This window comes from Sus scrofa, chromosome 3, assembly GCF_054392235.1.
Source record: "Sus scrofa isolate SSC_HxYL_T2T_F1_AM1 chromosome 3, Sscrofa_HxYL_maternal_Yorkshire_Landrace_v2.0, whole genome shotgun sequence".
NCBI classification, from domain to species: domain Eukaryota; kingdom Metazoa; phylum Chordata; class Mammalia; order Artiodactyla; family Suidae; genus Sus; species Sus scrofa.
This window is the reverse complement of record NC_139385.1, coordinates 105,827,796-105,841,641: the sequence shown is the minus strand read 5'-3', so window position 1 is coordinate 105,841,641 and position 13,846 is coordinate 105,827,796.

Below are 13,846 nucleotides of genomic sequence, written 5' to 3'. Positions count from 1 at the left end.
CACATGCATTAGGTGGTGAATATTTTTCTCATATCAACAAATATTTTTCAGCAAAATGATTTTAGTATTTCAAGAGGTGGATGAATCGTGAATATCTTAATCATGGGATCTTTAAAGCAGAGAGAGTCCTTACCAGGCTTCTATTCTGTGGGTGTGTGGAGTGGGTGTAAAAATCAGGAAACGGTGAGAATTAGGAAGCGTAGCAGTGTCCCCTCCTAAGAGCACACACATTTTGAGAAGAGAAGGGAAGAAAAGTTAAAACTCTGTGTTGGCCAGACTTATCTGTGCTAGATTCAGCCCCAGCCCCTAAAAAGCCACCCCCCTTCACTGAGCCAAAGATGAGGGGTCAACAGACCCAGAGGACTTGTGTGTGTCCAGATGGCCCTGGGTGACCTGATCAGGATATCTGATGGTAACCATCATGCCACACCGTCTGCAGAAACTAGGGTCCCCCTTGCTCCCTCTGGATTCTTGAATTATTTGAATAATTGCCTCTATCTTCTCGGCAAAGGCCAAGGTTGAGGCAACCAATGTTGGAAGCCAACTTTTCCCTTTCTAAGGGAGGATATTATGCTCCTTAGAGCTGCAAGGCTGGACCCTTGAACACTTTTTGAATGTGAAGGCTGAATCTGGCCCAAATTCCCTTTCCTCAACTACAGCCAAACTGCTGCTGAATTTCAACTTTAAACTTCAGAAAAGTCTGGTGGGTGTCTTTAGCTGGGAGAGACTTTTTCCCTTCCTTTTAATCTGCTCATAAGTCAATAACCAGCTCAGGCAATAAAGTTCATACTTGGAGAAACCAAAGACTAAATCACCATCTGCATTCACACCCAGGGTGGACGGCCTCAGCTTTCAAGAATTTAGTGTTTGTCTTGGAGAAAACCAAGAGCCTAACTGCAGCCAAGGGAAGGAAAAAGAAAGGCCGCCTCAGCCTGAAGCACGGCTTCCCCTGCAAACACCAAGCAAAAGTAACAGAACCACAACACAATCCAGGGAACATGTGCTCAGATTTGTTCATTTGAAGGTTCTGAGACCAACTTGCGTCACCCTCCATGTGTCTGAGTTAAATGGATTCACCAAGCCATCTGCGGGTGGCGCCCTCTGGGACTCTGCTTGGTCATCACTCCTAAGTGATTCCCTTGTGGGTATTTTAGGTTTTCCAACTAAACTTTTAAGCTTTGGGCAGGATACATGTGGAGCATGGCAGTTTGGTTTGTTTTACCACCACCCACCTACTTGCCCAACCAAGGGCTCGTTGTGGTGAGGATGGGGAAGAAAAAAAGTGCATCAGAGGTCATGGTTCCTGCCCTCATTTACAAGCCACCCGACACAGGGTAAGTCACTTCTCTGAGGCTCAGTTTCCTCCTCTGAAGAATGGGGAGAGCAGTGTCTTCCCTGTGAGGTTGTACCGTGTGAAATACAGTTGGTTAAACTGTAAAAGGCCATAACAAGTTCATTACTATTATCACTGCTGTTAAATGCTAGTTATCCACTTGGAGACTTGAACTGTCTCATGAATATTCATTTCATTCCCTCCCTCATGTAGTCTCAAGGAGAAAACATTATAGGAAACTTCTGGAGCAAAAGCATAAACTGCACATTGATGGAGCCTAGCCCTGGGCTAGATGCTTCCTCATGAACTTATTTATTCCACTACAACCCCATGAGGTGAGAAATATGATTACCCACTTTCAGATGGAAAGACAGGCTTACTCAGAGTGGTTTCCCATGATATCCTCCCTCATGGTCCCCCAGCTAAGAAGTCAAAGAAGGTGCTGGTAAACTGACTCTCTGAAAGAAAAACAAACAAACAAAAAGGCTTAGCTAGTAGGGTTTGCCCATTGCTCGGGTGTAAACGCTCCCACCATGGCTGATTTCATACTGATGGGCATGTAGCAGCTTCAGCACATTCCTGAACAAGCAGCATCAGGAAGCAAACTCAGGTTTCCTGGTAAAGGCCTTTCCTAAGCCCACAGTTGAGATACTCCCCTCAAGCACAAGAATCCCCTCGTGCCAGGAAGGAACCAGGGCTGGCTGAGCCACCCAGGGCTCCACCCCCTCCTATCCAACCAGACCCTCCTGGGCATGGCCTAAAGCCCTGCATTCTAAACACAGGGGCTGGAGTTTGAGTACTGCCTCAGCCGTTGAGAAGGTGATGAGTCCAGTCACCCAAAGGCCCTCCCACTCCTGTCCCCCAAAGGCAGCAGGGGAGCTGACACATCCAAGGAGCAAGAAGACAGCATCCTGGGTCACCTGTACTAGAATTCTGGTTCTGCGTGTCCATTGGGGACTGGATAATGGTGGTGAGCTAATGGCCCTGTCTTTATGATGATTATTGTTTTTCACCAAGTCTAAAGATTTCACTGATGTAATTCATACCATTATTTAATTTTCATTTACCATCAAGAAATAAAAAACAGCTGCCAAATTCAAAGATGTGAAAATATGAAAAAGCACATTATAGAATCAATGCAATATATGTAGGTGTATACAGTCCCAGGTTCCCAGTAGCTCATTAAATATTCTGTTCTTTGAGAGCTGAGATTGGGTCTCATTCATCTTTCTTTATGTCCTCAGAGATCCATTAGATTGGATGAACCTATGCCTAGGAGCATGTGGATACATACAATTTATCAATCAGTTATCAATAATTGCCCCAGGAACTTGACATTTAATTTCCATAACAATCCTATAAAATAGGCACTACGTTACCCACACTTTATAGAGGAAGGAACTGAGAATCCTGACTGGAATTTAAACCCCAGGTCTGTAAATACCTAGGAATAACCTGACAGAGGAGGTGAAAGACATACGCTGAGAACTATAAAACATTAATCAAGGAAATTAAAGAGAATTCAAAGAAATGGGAAGATAGTTCATGCTCCTAGGTTGGAAGAATTAATACTGTAAAGATGGCCATAGTACCCAAAGCAATCTACAGATTCGATGCAATCCCTATCAAATTACCCATGGTATTTTTCACAGAACTAGAACAAACAATCCAAAAATTTATATGGAAACATAAAAGATCCAAAATTGCCAAAGCAATCCTAAGGTATAAAAACGAAGCAGGAGGCATAACTCTCCCAGACCTCAGGCTATATTACAAAGCTACGTAATCAAGACAGCATGGTACTGGTACCAAAACAGACATACAGACCAATGGAACAGAATAGAGAACCCAGAAATGAACCCAGACACCTATGGTCAATTAATCTTTGACAAAGGAGGCAAGAATATAAAGTCTTTTCAGCAAGTGGGAAACCTGGACAGTCACATGTAAATCGGTGAAACTGGAACACACCCTCACGCCACGCACAAAAATAAACTCAAAATGGCTTCAAGACTTAAACGTAAGACAAGACGACATCAAACTCCTAGAAGAGAACATAGGCAAAACATTCTCTGACATCAGTAGTACAAATGTTTTCTTAGGTCATTCTCCCAAGGCAATAGAAATAAAAGCAAAAATAAACAACTGGGACCTAATCAAACTAACAAGCTTTTGCACAGAAAAGGAAACCATGAAAAGAAAAAAAAAAAAGACAACATATGGAATGGGAGAAAATAGTTTCAAACAATGCAAGTGACGAGAGCTTAATCTGTAAAATATACAAATAACTTATACAACTCAACAGCAAAAAAACCAACAACCCAACTGAAAAATGTGCAAAAGACCTGAATAGACATTTCTCCAAAGAAGATATACAGATGTCCAACAGGCACATGAAAAAATGCCCAACATCACTAATTATTAGAGAAATGCAAATCAAAACTACTACAAGCTACCACCTCACACCTGTCAACAAATAAATGCTGGAGAGAGTGTGGAGAAAAGGGAACCTTTCCACACTGTTGGTGGAAATGTAAATTGGTACAACCACTGTGGAAAACAGTATGGAGGTACCTAAGGAAACTAAATATAAAACTACCATATGACCCAGCAATCCCACTCTTGGGCATTTATCTGGACAGAACTTTCCTTGAAAAAGACACATGCACCCATGTGTTCACTGCAGCACTGCTAGTAATGGCCAAGACATGGAAATATCCTAAATGTCCATCAACAGATGAATGGATTAAGAAGATGTGGTACACATACACCATGGAATACTACTCAGCCATAAAAAAGAACAAATAATGCCATTTGCAGCAACATGGATGGAACCAGAGACTCTCATACTAAGAGAATTAAGTTAGAAAGAGAAAGACAAATACCATACGATATCACTTATATCTGGAATCTAGTATACAGCACAAATGAACCTTTCCATAGAAAAGAAACTCATGAACTTGGAGAACAGACTTGTGGTTGCCAAGGGCAGGGGGAGGGGAGTAGGATGGAGTGGGAATATGGGGTTAATAGATGCGAACTATTGCATCTGGAGTGGATAAACAATGAGATCCTACTGTAGAGCACAGGGAACTGTATCCAGTCACTTGTGATGAAACATGATGGAGGATAAGTGAGAAAAAGAACGTATATGTATATACATATGTGTGTGACTGGGTCACTTTGTTGTATAGTAGAAAATTAACAGAACACTATAAACCAACTGTAATGGAAAAAATAAAAATCATTAAAAAATAAAATTAAAGTATATAAACCAAATAAATACATAAATAAATAAACCCAAGGTCTGAGACTCCTGACTCCTGAGAAAGGTTCAGAAATGCTCTCTGATCTAACTTATAGAGCCTTGTTCATCAAGGATTGACAATAAATAAACCAATTGACTTCACTTTGGTGCCTATGTTGCTAAAGGATGAATAGCATTTCTTTCTATTTTTCTTTTGGCTGTACCAGCAGCATGTGGAAGTTCCCAGGCCAGGGATCAAACCCGTGCCATGTCAGTGAGCAGAACCACAGCAGTGACAATATTGGATCCTTACCCCATGGAACCGCCAGGGGACTCCTACAAATAATATTTTTTGTTTGTTTTTTACGACCGCACCCATGGCATGTGGAAGTTCCCAGGTCAAATCAGAGCTGTAGCCCCTGGCCTACACCAGAGCCGCAGCAACGCCAGATGTGAGCCACACCTGCAACCTACACCACAGCTCACAGCAATGCCGGATCCTTAGCCCACTGAGCAAGGCCAGGGATCGAACCCCACCCTCATGGATCCTTGCTGGGTTCATTAACCGCTGAGCCATGAAGGGAACTCCCAATAACACTTCTAAAAGCAAAGTTTTCTCACCTCTGTCGGGATTTCAGCTTTCGTAGACGTTCTGAAGAGGAGCGTGGCAGGAGGATTGTCTCAGCTTTGTAATGTCTCAGGGGCTTGCTGGCATCAAACGTGAAGGATTAAGGTCAGGATGCGAGCCCCAGGGTATAGGGGGCCTAGATTCCATACACTGCTTTGGCCCGTTCAGAGTTTACTGGGTCCACAGCATCATGACTGCTTCTTCCCATCCAGGTTATCACTTCTATTGTTTGGGGAAAGGATAATAATGCCTTTCCCCAAGGTAGTTCAATCCGAGTGGTTTTAGTCTCTTCAAGTTCTTACTCATTTCTGAATGGTGGTGGTGTTGTTTTTATGGGTATGGGTATGTGTGCGCGTTTGGGAGGAAGGGTTCTGGTGGCCGTCTGATGCAGGGAGATTTGAAGCCGAGTCAGCTTATCTTTTTGCCTGTGTAAGTGATCGTGTGGAAGGGAGAGCAAGTCACATTCAATTAAAAGGACCGTGTGATTCGGCTCTGCTGCTCAGGAAGCATTTGATGTCAGGCAGCCTGCCTCTCGGATTTGAAGATTAAAAGGATTTTGTTCCACCTTGAGGCAAACACAGCTGCCAACCCCACATGGAAACATTCTGTGCTCCTGTCAAGTTCAGTGACCTGAACACAATCTACTATAAGGTCTCTCACCAAACCCGATTCATCTAAGAATAGCTTGTATAATAGGTTTGAGGCTAGCTTAAGGTCCACTGCTTACTAGCATCATCAATTATGTGCTCTGTAATGCTTTTATTTTTTAAATTATACAATGGCATTGTGACAGAGTCCTTTCTATAAAGAACATTTCATATGGACCATTCATTCTTCAACTGCATCCCAACTACTGACTTCATGTTTCCACGTCATTTTTGAATCTTCATCCACACATTATCTTAAGCTTCACAGCAATCGAGGTCGTTGTAACTTAAATTTTCCAAGTGGGGTGAACAGCCCAGGGAGAGTAGTGCTCATACACTGCAACTCTAAACCATTCTCCATTCCCCCCCCCCCGCCCCCCACAAGACCACAGCTACGCTTTCGCTTCATTCTCAGGACATGGCCACACATCTGTGACAAGGACAGTCATAGCATTAGGTCTGACACACAGTAGGTGCTCAGTAAATGCTGGGAGGAACTAACCCCATGCAGACCATTCAGATCATTTTGTACATGACCTTAGACAGCCCACCCACCTACCCACTCTTCCATTTTTCCCCACTACCTTCCCAGTGGAGGAACAAAGTAATCCAGTAAGGACTTTGGGAAATCCACATGGGTGGGAGGAGGTAAGAAGGGAGAGTGAGCTTGAATTTTCCAGGAGAGAAACAGAACTGACTCAAAAAAATAAATAGCCCTTGGACGGGCTAGGAAGGGCTGGGGAAGGACATTCTGTGGGGCACTGCTGCCATCTAGTGGGTGCAAATGCAAATGACAAATTTTGCGTCAAAAGACCTGAGGGGATGGATCACTGGGGTAGATAACAAAAATCTCAGAATCTTAAATATTGGCAAAGAGTCATCACAGGAAGAGTCAACAAATGCTGACAGAGTGGTCCTCCTGGGCTCAGCCTCTGCCGTGCACTCAAGGGGTAGAGAAGAGGCAGCGGACAAGAGAAGACAGACTCAGGCCAGATGAACAAAGAACCCGCACCGAAACAATGCCCTGTCTGGTGGAGGGCAGGCAGGTGGAGGAGGGATGGGGCCTGGAACCTCACTTCAATATACATCTATTTGGCATTTTTAAAATACACTCTTTCGATGGTTATAATGAATTCATTACATGTTAGTGACCATGTACTCTCTAGGGCAACGGTTCTTAACCTCAGGTCCACCAACCATTCCTAGACAGACTTCAGGGGATCCATAGACATGAACAGGAAAAAAGTATACCTTTATTTTTATGAACCTCGAGCTGAAATTTAGTATTTTCTTGAATTAGGAATTATGCAACAAACTGTGATGGTATTAGCAGAGACTGTGACTTCATCATTCACAGAAAATTATAAAATGTTTTCCTATTACAGTATAGCTGGTGCAGATATCTCAAATCACTTATCATGAATATGAAATTACAATGATTATTAAAAATGCTTCTAGGGAGTTCCCATCGTGGTGCAGCGGAAACGAATCCTACTGGTATCCGTGAGGATGCGGGTTTGATCCCTGGCCTTGCTCAGTGGATGGGGGATCCAGTGTTGACATGAACTATGGTGTAGGTCACAGATGCAGCTCGGATGCTGCATTGCTGTGGCTGTGGCACAGGCTGGCAGCTGTAGCTCCGATTCAACCCCTAGCCTGAGGAACTTCCATATGCCACAGATGCAGCCCTAAAAAGAAAAAAAAAAAGTGCTGCTAAGTCTTACTAATGCTAATTAAGAAGCACATATATTATTAAATAGCTTACCCTTTAAAATATCTTGGTATCTTGGTATTTCAGTATTATTTGAAAACAAAAATGGGGGAGGGGCTCTTTTTGGGGTAGTACTTGCAGCATATGGAGGTACCCAGGCTAGGGGTCGAATTGGAGCTACAGCGGCTGGCCTACACCACAACCACAGCAACACCAGATTGAGCCATGTCTTCAGCCTACACCACAGACCATGGCAAGGCCAGATCCTTAACCCACTAAGCGAGGCCAGGGATTGAACTCAGGTCCTCGTGGATACCAGACAGGTTCGTTACCACTACGCCACCCCGGAACTCCTGAAAACTTTTTTTTTTTTTTTTTTTTTTTGTCTTTTTGTTGTTGTTGTTGCTATTTCTTGGGCCGCTCCCTCGGCATATGGAGGTTCCCAGGCTAGGGGTCCAATCGGAGCTGTAGCCGCCGGCCTACGCCGGAGCCACAGCAACGCGGGATCCGAGCCGCGTCTACAACCTACACCACAGCTCACGGCAACGCCGGATCGTTAACCCACTGAGCAAGGGCAGGGACCAAACCCGCAACCTCATGGTTCCTAGTCGGATTCGTTAACCACTGCGCCACGACGGGAACTCCCTGAAAACTTTTTATTTTATGCATTTGAAAAGATCACTCCATAAAGGAATCTACGGCACACAAAAGACGAAGGTCCGCCTTTCTGAAGGCTGAGAGAAGGGAGGTGACCACAGGCTGGACTAGGCAGAGGAGAGGGATAAAGTTCTTCACATTTCACTAAAAAGGACCCCAACAAAAACTTTCAATACAAGCCTTTCCTGAGGAAACAGAGCCAGGCTTTGCCAAAATGTAAACATGGAAGGCGTCCCTGACTTCTCCTATGTCTCTTTGGAAAGAATCAGAGAAGGAAGGTCCCGTGTGGCACAGCGGGTTAGGATCTGGCATTGCTGCAGTTGTAATGCAGGTCTGATCCCTGGCCACATCCAGAGCATGTGGCCAAAAAAAAAAAAAAAAAAAAAAAAAGAATCTGAGAAGATACTGTACTAAAGGATGAATGGCTAAAATCATTTTCATTTGGGGAAGATTTTCATTTAACGTGACTTCAAACATCTATGAACACAGAAGAGACTGACTGCCCGTGAATGGAATTTGGTTGGCATGGCTAACTGCGTCAGCCTGCCCTGGAGTTACACTGTCCCCACCAAACCTTTCTGTCTGCAATGGTGAGGTTCTCTTGGTCATAAGATAGAAACCACGGTGAAAGTCTTAGAGGCGATTTAGTGGAGGCCACCGGAATCCAAGGGAGAGTGGAACCACCCTTCCCAGAGCAGCAGGTGCAGGGCCGCTCAGGTCTCCTGGTGACAGGGGTCTGGGACCTTCTCTCTAGAGCAGGCTCTGCAATTTAACTAAGCACACAAGTCACTGGGAATCTGCTTAAAGAGCAGGTCCTGATTAGCTGATACAGGGTGGGCATGCATAAAGCCGCCAGGTGATGTTGCTGGTCCGTGGATCACACACTGAGTAGCAAGCCCCCACCCGCAACACACATGCCTCCACCACCATGTCTCCTGCTGCTATGCCCCTCGCTCTGATGCAAAATCCCTGGGAAAGAGAATGAGCCGGCCCAATCTGAGTGGGCATCGAGGCCTATCTCTGAAACTAAGGTCAGTATGGCCTCAGAGCATGGGCCCATCCACCCTCCCGGAGGGGGAAAATGAGAGAACAGCCAAGAGGGAGGCACAACTGCCTGAGCTATTGGCTGGAGGTGCCCCCTTGAGGCAGAGGAAGTCTTGTGGTCTCATGGCTTCACTGTCCGCCTCTGCTCCTTGCCTCCTCCATCTACACCGTCATCTTCTCACCCAGCCACTTACCCCATCAACCCAAGGATGGATCTCCATGAGGTTGTGTTGACAGGGCCCTGGGCTCTCAGAAACCCCAGGCTACAAGAATGGGAACTTTCAGAGTTCCCGTCGTGGCTCAGTGGTTAATGAATCCGACTAGGAACCTTGAGGTTGTGGGTTCAATCCCTGGCCTCGCTCAGTGGGTTAAGGATCCAGCATTGCCTCGAGCTGTGGTGTAGGTTGCAGATGTGGCTCGGATCCTGCGTTGCTGTGGCTCTGGTGTAGGCCAGCGGCTACAGCTCTGATTAGACCCCTAGCCTGGGAATCTCCATATGCCGTAACAGCGGCCCAAAAAATGGCAAAAAGACAAAAAAAAAAAAAAAAAAAAGAATGGGAACTTTCAAAACTCTCACCCCTTCTGATATGGTCACACGATTCCCATCGCACACCCCACAGAGCCCACAGAATTTAGCTGTGGGCGCTGCAGCCTGCTCCGTGGATGAGCCCCTCTATTTCCTGCACTCTGGTTCCCCAACATCCGTGAAGCTCCAGGTCCTTCCCCAAGATCTCAGACAGCTGTCTGGTCCCTGCCCCTCGGGTTCACCCGCTACAGCCTCACCTCCCCCCGTTCCACTCCTTTGTCTGTACCCACAGCCGGGGGCAAGGGACACTCAGCCTCTTCAGTCCCTCGGGACTCCGGCCACTTATACCAGCCCATGGATCCCACCCCACCCCCAGCTCCACCACGGGACCTCCCCCCTCCCCCTTCGACTCCCATCCCTGGGCCTTTCAGCCTTGGCAGGCGTGACCTATACATCCTTCCCCAGCCGCCCAATGAGATGCAACTTAGAAATTCATGGACAGAAAATGTCCAGTGCAATGTTTCTGGCAGAGCAAAAATAATTCTCTGAAAGCCTCGGAAAGAAGGCTCTGATTGGAAGCATTGCCAGCACGGCCCCGCGGCAATAACACCAAGCCACAGGCCTATTCTCACACTGTCCCAGGTTCTCAAGTTTAAAAGTGCCAACTTACATGCAGTTGCAAGAATTCGCAGGAAGGTCTAGTGTACCCTTGACCCAGTCCCCCCAGTGGTAGCGCCTCCCAAAACTGTCACTCCATATCCCAACCGGGGTACTGACGTTGACACAGTCAAGATACCGAATATTCCCATCACCCCAAGGATCCCTCAGGTTGCCCTTTTACAGCCATGCCCCCTTCTCTCCTGCTTCCCCCGCCCCTTAATTCTTGGCAACCACAAATCTGTTCTGCATTTCTATAATTTCTGTCATTTCGGCAACTCTGTATAAATGGAGCCTGGCTATATAATGGAGTCCTGGGGACTGGCTTTTTTTCACTCGGCATAATGCTCTAGAGAGTCATCCAGGTTGCTGCCTCTTTCAAAATTGTTCCTTTTGGTTGCTGAGGAAGGTTCCATGGTATGGATGTGCTATAGCTTGTTTAGTTATTCAAGTGTGGAGGGGCCTCTCCGTTGTTTGCGGCTTTTGACTATTACAAATAAAGCTGCTACAAACATCCTTTAGGCAGCTTTTTGTGCAAACATCAACGCCCAAGAATTCCACTGAAGAGTCTTACGGTCATTATAGGCTTTGCTTTTTTTTAAAAAAAAAAAAAAAAGTCAACTTGTTTTTCAGGGTGGCTGTACCATTTTACTCTCATCATTTTACCAGTTTGAGTGAAATATAGAAAACTCACCTTTGCATTATTTTACCTTCCTGCATCTGCAATACAACTGTCTTAAATATTTCCTCTACATACATTTAGAACCACATCAGACTGTGTTATAATCTCTGCTTCGACTAATTTTTTTTTGGCCCATGCTCCCGGCATGCAGAAATTCCCAGGCCAGGGATTGAGCTCATGCTACAGAAGTGACAACACCAGATACTTAACCCACTAGGCCGCCAGGACACTCCCTCTGCTTCAACTATTAAACGTAATTTAGAAAATTCAACAGAAGGAAAGCCTATCATAATTACCCATGTTGTTTGTTTGTTTGTTTTTGTCTTTTTGTCTTTACTAGGACCACATCCGCGGCACATGGAGGTTCCCAGGCTAGGGGTCAACCGGAGCTGTAGCCGCCAGCCTACACCACAGCAACGATGGATCCTTAACCCACTGAGCGAGGTCAGGGATCGAACCCGCAAGGATCCTAGTCGGGTTCATTAACCACTGAGCCACGATGGGAACTCCTAATTACCTGTATTTTTGTTTACCATGTTTCCTCTTCCTTCTTATCATTCTAAGTTTCCTTCTTTTATTGTTTCCTCTGTGGGTTTTTGTTTGTTTGGTTTTGCTTTTTAGGGACATACCTGCAGGATACAGAAGTTCCCAGACTAGGGGTCCAATCAGAGCTGCAGGTGCTGGTCTACACCACAGCCACAGCAATGCAGGATCCAAGCCATGTCTGCGACCTACACAACAGCTTACAAAAATGCTGGATCCCTGACCCACTGAGTGAGGCCAGGGATCGAAATCAAACCCACATCCTCATGGATACTAGTTGGGTTTGTTAACTGCCGAGCCACAAAGAGAACGCCTCTCTTGCTACTTTTGAGATTTTTCTTTTTTTGCTTTGCTTTTAGTCCTCAGAAGTTTGACTATGTTGAGTCTTGGTGTGAATTTCTTTGAGCTTACTATTCTCTTTGGCCTTCACTCAGTTTGTTAAATCTGTAGATTCATGTCTTTTGTCAATCTATGAAGTTTTCAGGTGTTATTTCTTTTGAGTATTGTTCCAGTCTTCCTTTCCTCTTCTTCTGGGACTCTGGTTATGGAAGAATGTTAGATCTTTTGCCACAGTCCTATAGGTCCCTGAGGTTCTGCACGCTTTTTTTTTTTTTTTAAGTCTGCTTTCTCTGTTAGTCAGACTGGGTAACATCAATGGTTCTATCTTCCAGTTCACCGAGTCTTTCCTCTGTCCCCACCATTCAGCTGCTGAGCCTATCCAATAGGTTTCTACTTCAGCTGTTACATTTTTCAATTCTTAAATTTCCATTTGGTGCTGTAAAATTCCTATTTATTTGCAAAGACTTGGTTCTTCCATCTGTTTCATGCATGTCTGTGATTGTTTGTTGAAGTATTTTTATCAGTACTACTTTAAAATCTTTGTCAGATAATTCTAACCTATCTAATTATTTAACAGTTAAGATAGCCATCTAACAAAGAGCATCTGTTACATCAGTGTCAGCATCTTTTTTCCTTCCGTTTGAGGTCTTCCTGGTTTTTATATGATGGGTGATTTTTTTTTTATTGACATGAACATTTTCTTGTTATGTAATGAGACTGGATCTTCTTTAAACCTCGTTATCTGGTTGTCTATGACACAACTTCAGCAGGGAGCAGGCAGGGTGCTGCCTCATTACTGAGAGGTAGAGGGAGAAGTCCAGACTCCTCACCTGGCCTCCAAGGCCAGGAGCTCCTCATTACTGCTGGGTGGGAGTCTGAGCTTCCTGCTTGATCTCCACTGACACTGGGGTGGAGGTGGCCTTGTCACTGGGCAGTGGTGAAATTCTGACCCTCCACTAGGCCTCCTCTCACACACCCAGCAGGAAGCGGGTGGGTCCAGGTCCCTGTGTGTTCTCTACAAACCCTACAGCCTTGGTACTGCTGGGGGTAGGGGGAGAATTAAAGCCCCAGATCCCTACCTGGCCTCCTCTGGTATCACCTCAAACATAGGAAGGAGGAAGAGCACCTCATTTTAGCCTGGCAAGGGAGGAAGTCTGGGCTCCCTACTCAGCCTCTGCTGGCAGGGCCACAGTTTTCCCTGTGGTGTTTGGCTGGAGTAGAGCAGTTATTGTCCGAAAGTTTTCTGCCTTGTTAGGCTGCCCTTTTCTTCATCCTTGGCTAGAGAGAGCAGGTTTTCACTGGGGCTTTATGTCTGCGCCTTTTGGTATTTCTGGGTTACTGGCTTCCTTAACTCTGACTCCGGGATATATGAGGCAAAGAAAAGAAAACAGAAAGACAGGGAACTCACCACCACATTGTTGTTTAGGACTCAAGGCCCCTGGCCAGCCCAGCTTCTTCTCTCCACCTTTCAGAGTCTTCCTTTGCTTGTTTTGTAAATAATGTCCCAGAGTTTTGTTGTGCTTAGTTGGAGAAACCAGAGAAAAATGTTTCTACTCCATCTTCCCAGCAGAAAGTCCTCTATTTTTTTAACATCCAAAAAGTTCTAGTATAATGTTCATGGTTTCTGCTACTAATTTCCCACTGAAATGCTAGATATTTGGTTGGGTTCTTTTTTTCTTTTTCCTTTTTTTTTTTTTTTTTTTGCTTTTTAGGGCCACACCCGTGGCACATGGAGGCTCCCAGGCTAGGGGTCAAATCGGAGCTATAGTTGCTGGCCTACACCACAGCTGCAGCAATGCCAGATCCAAGCCTCATCCACAACCTACACCACA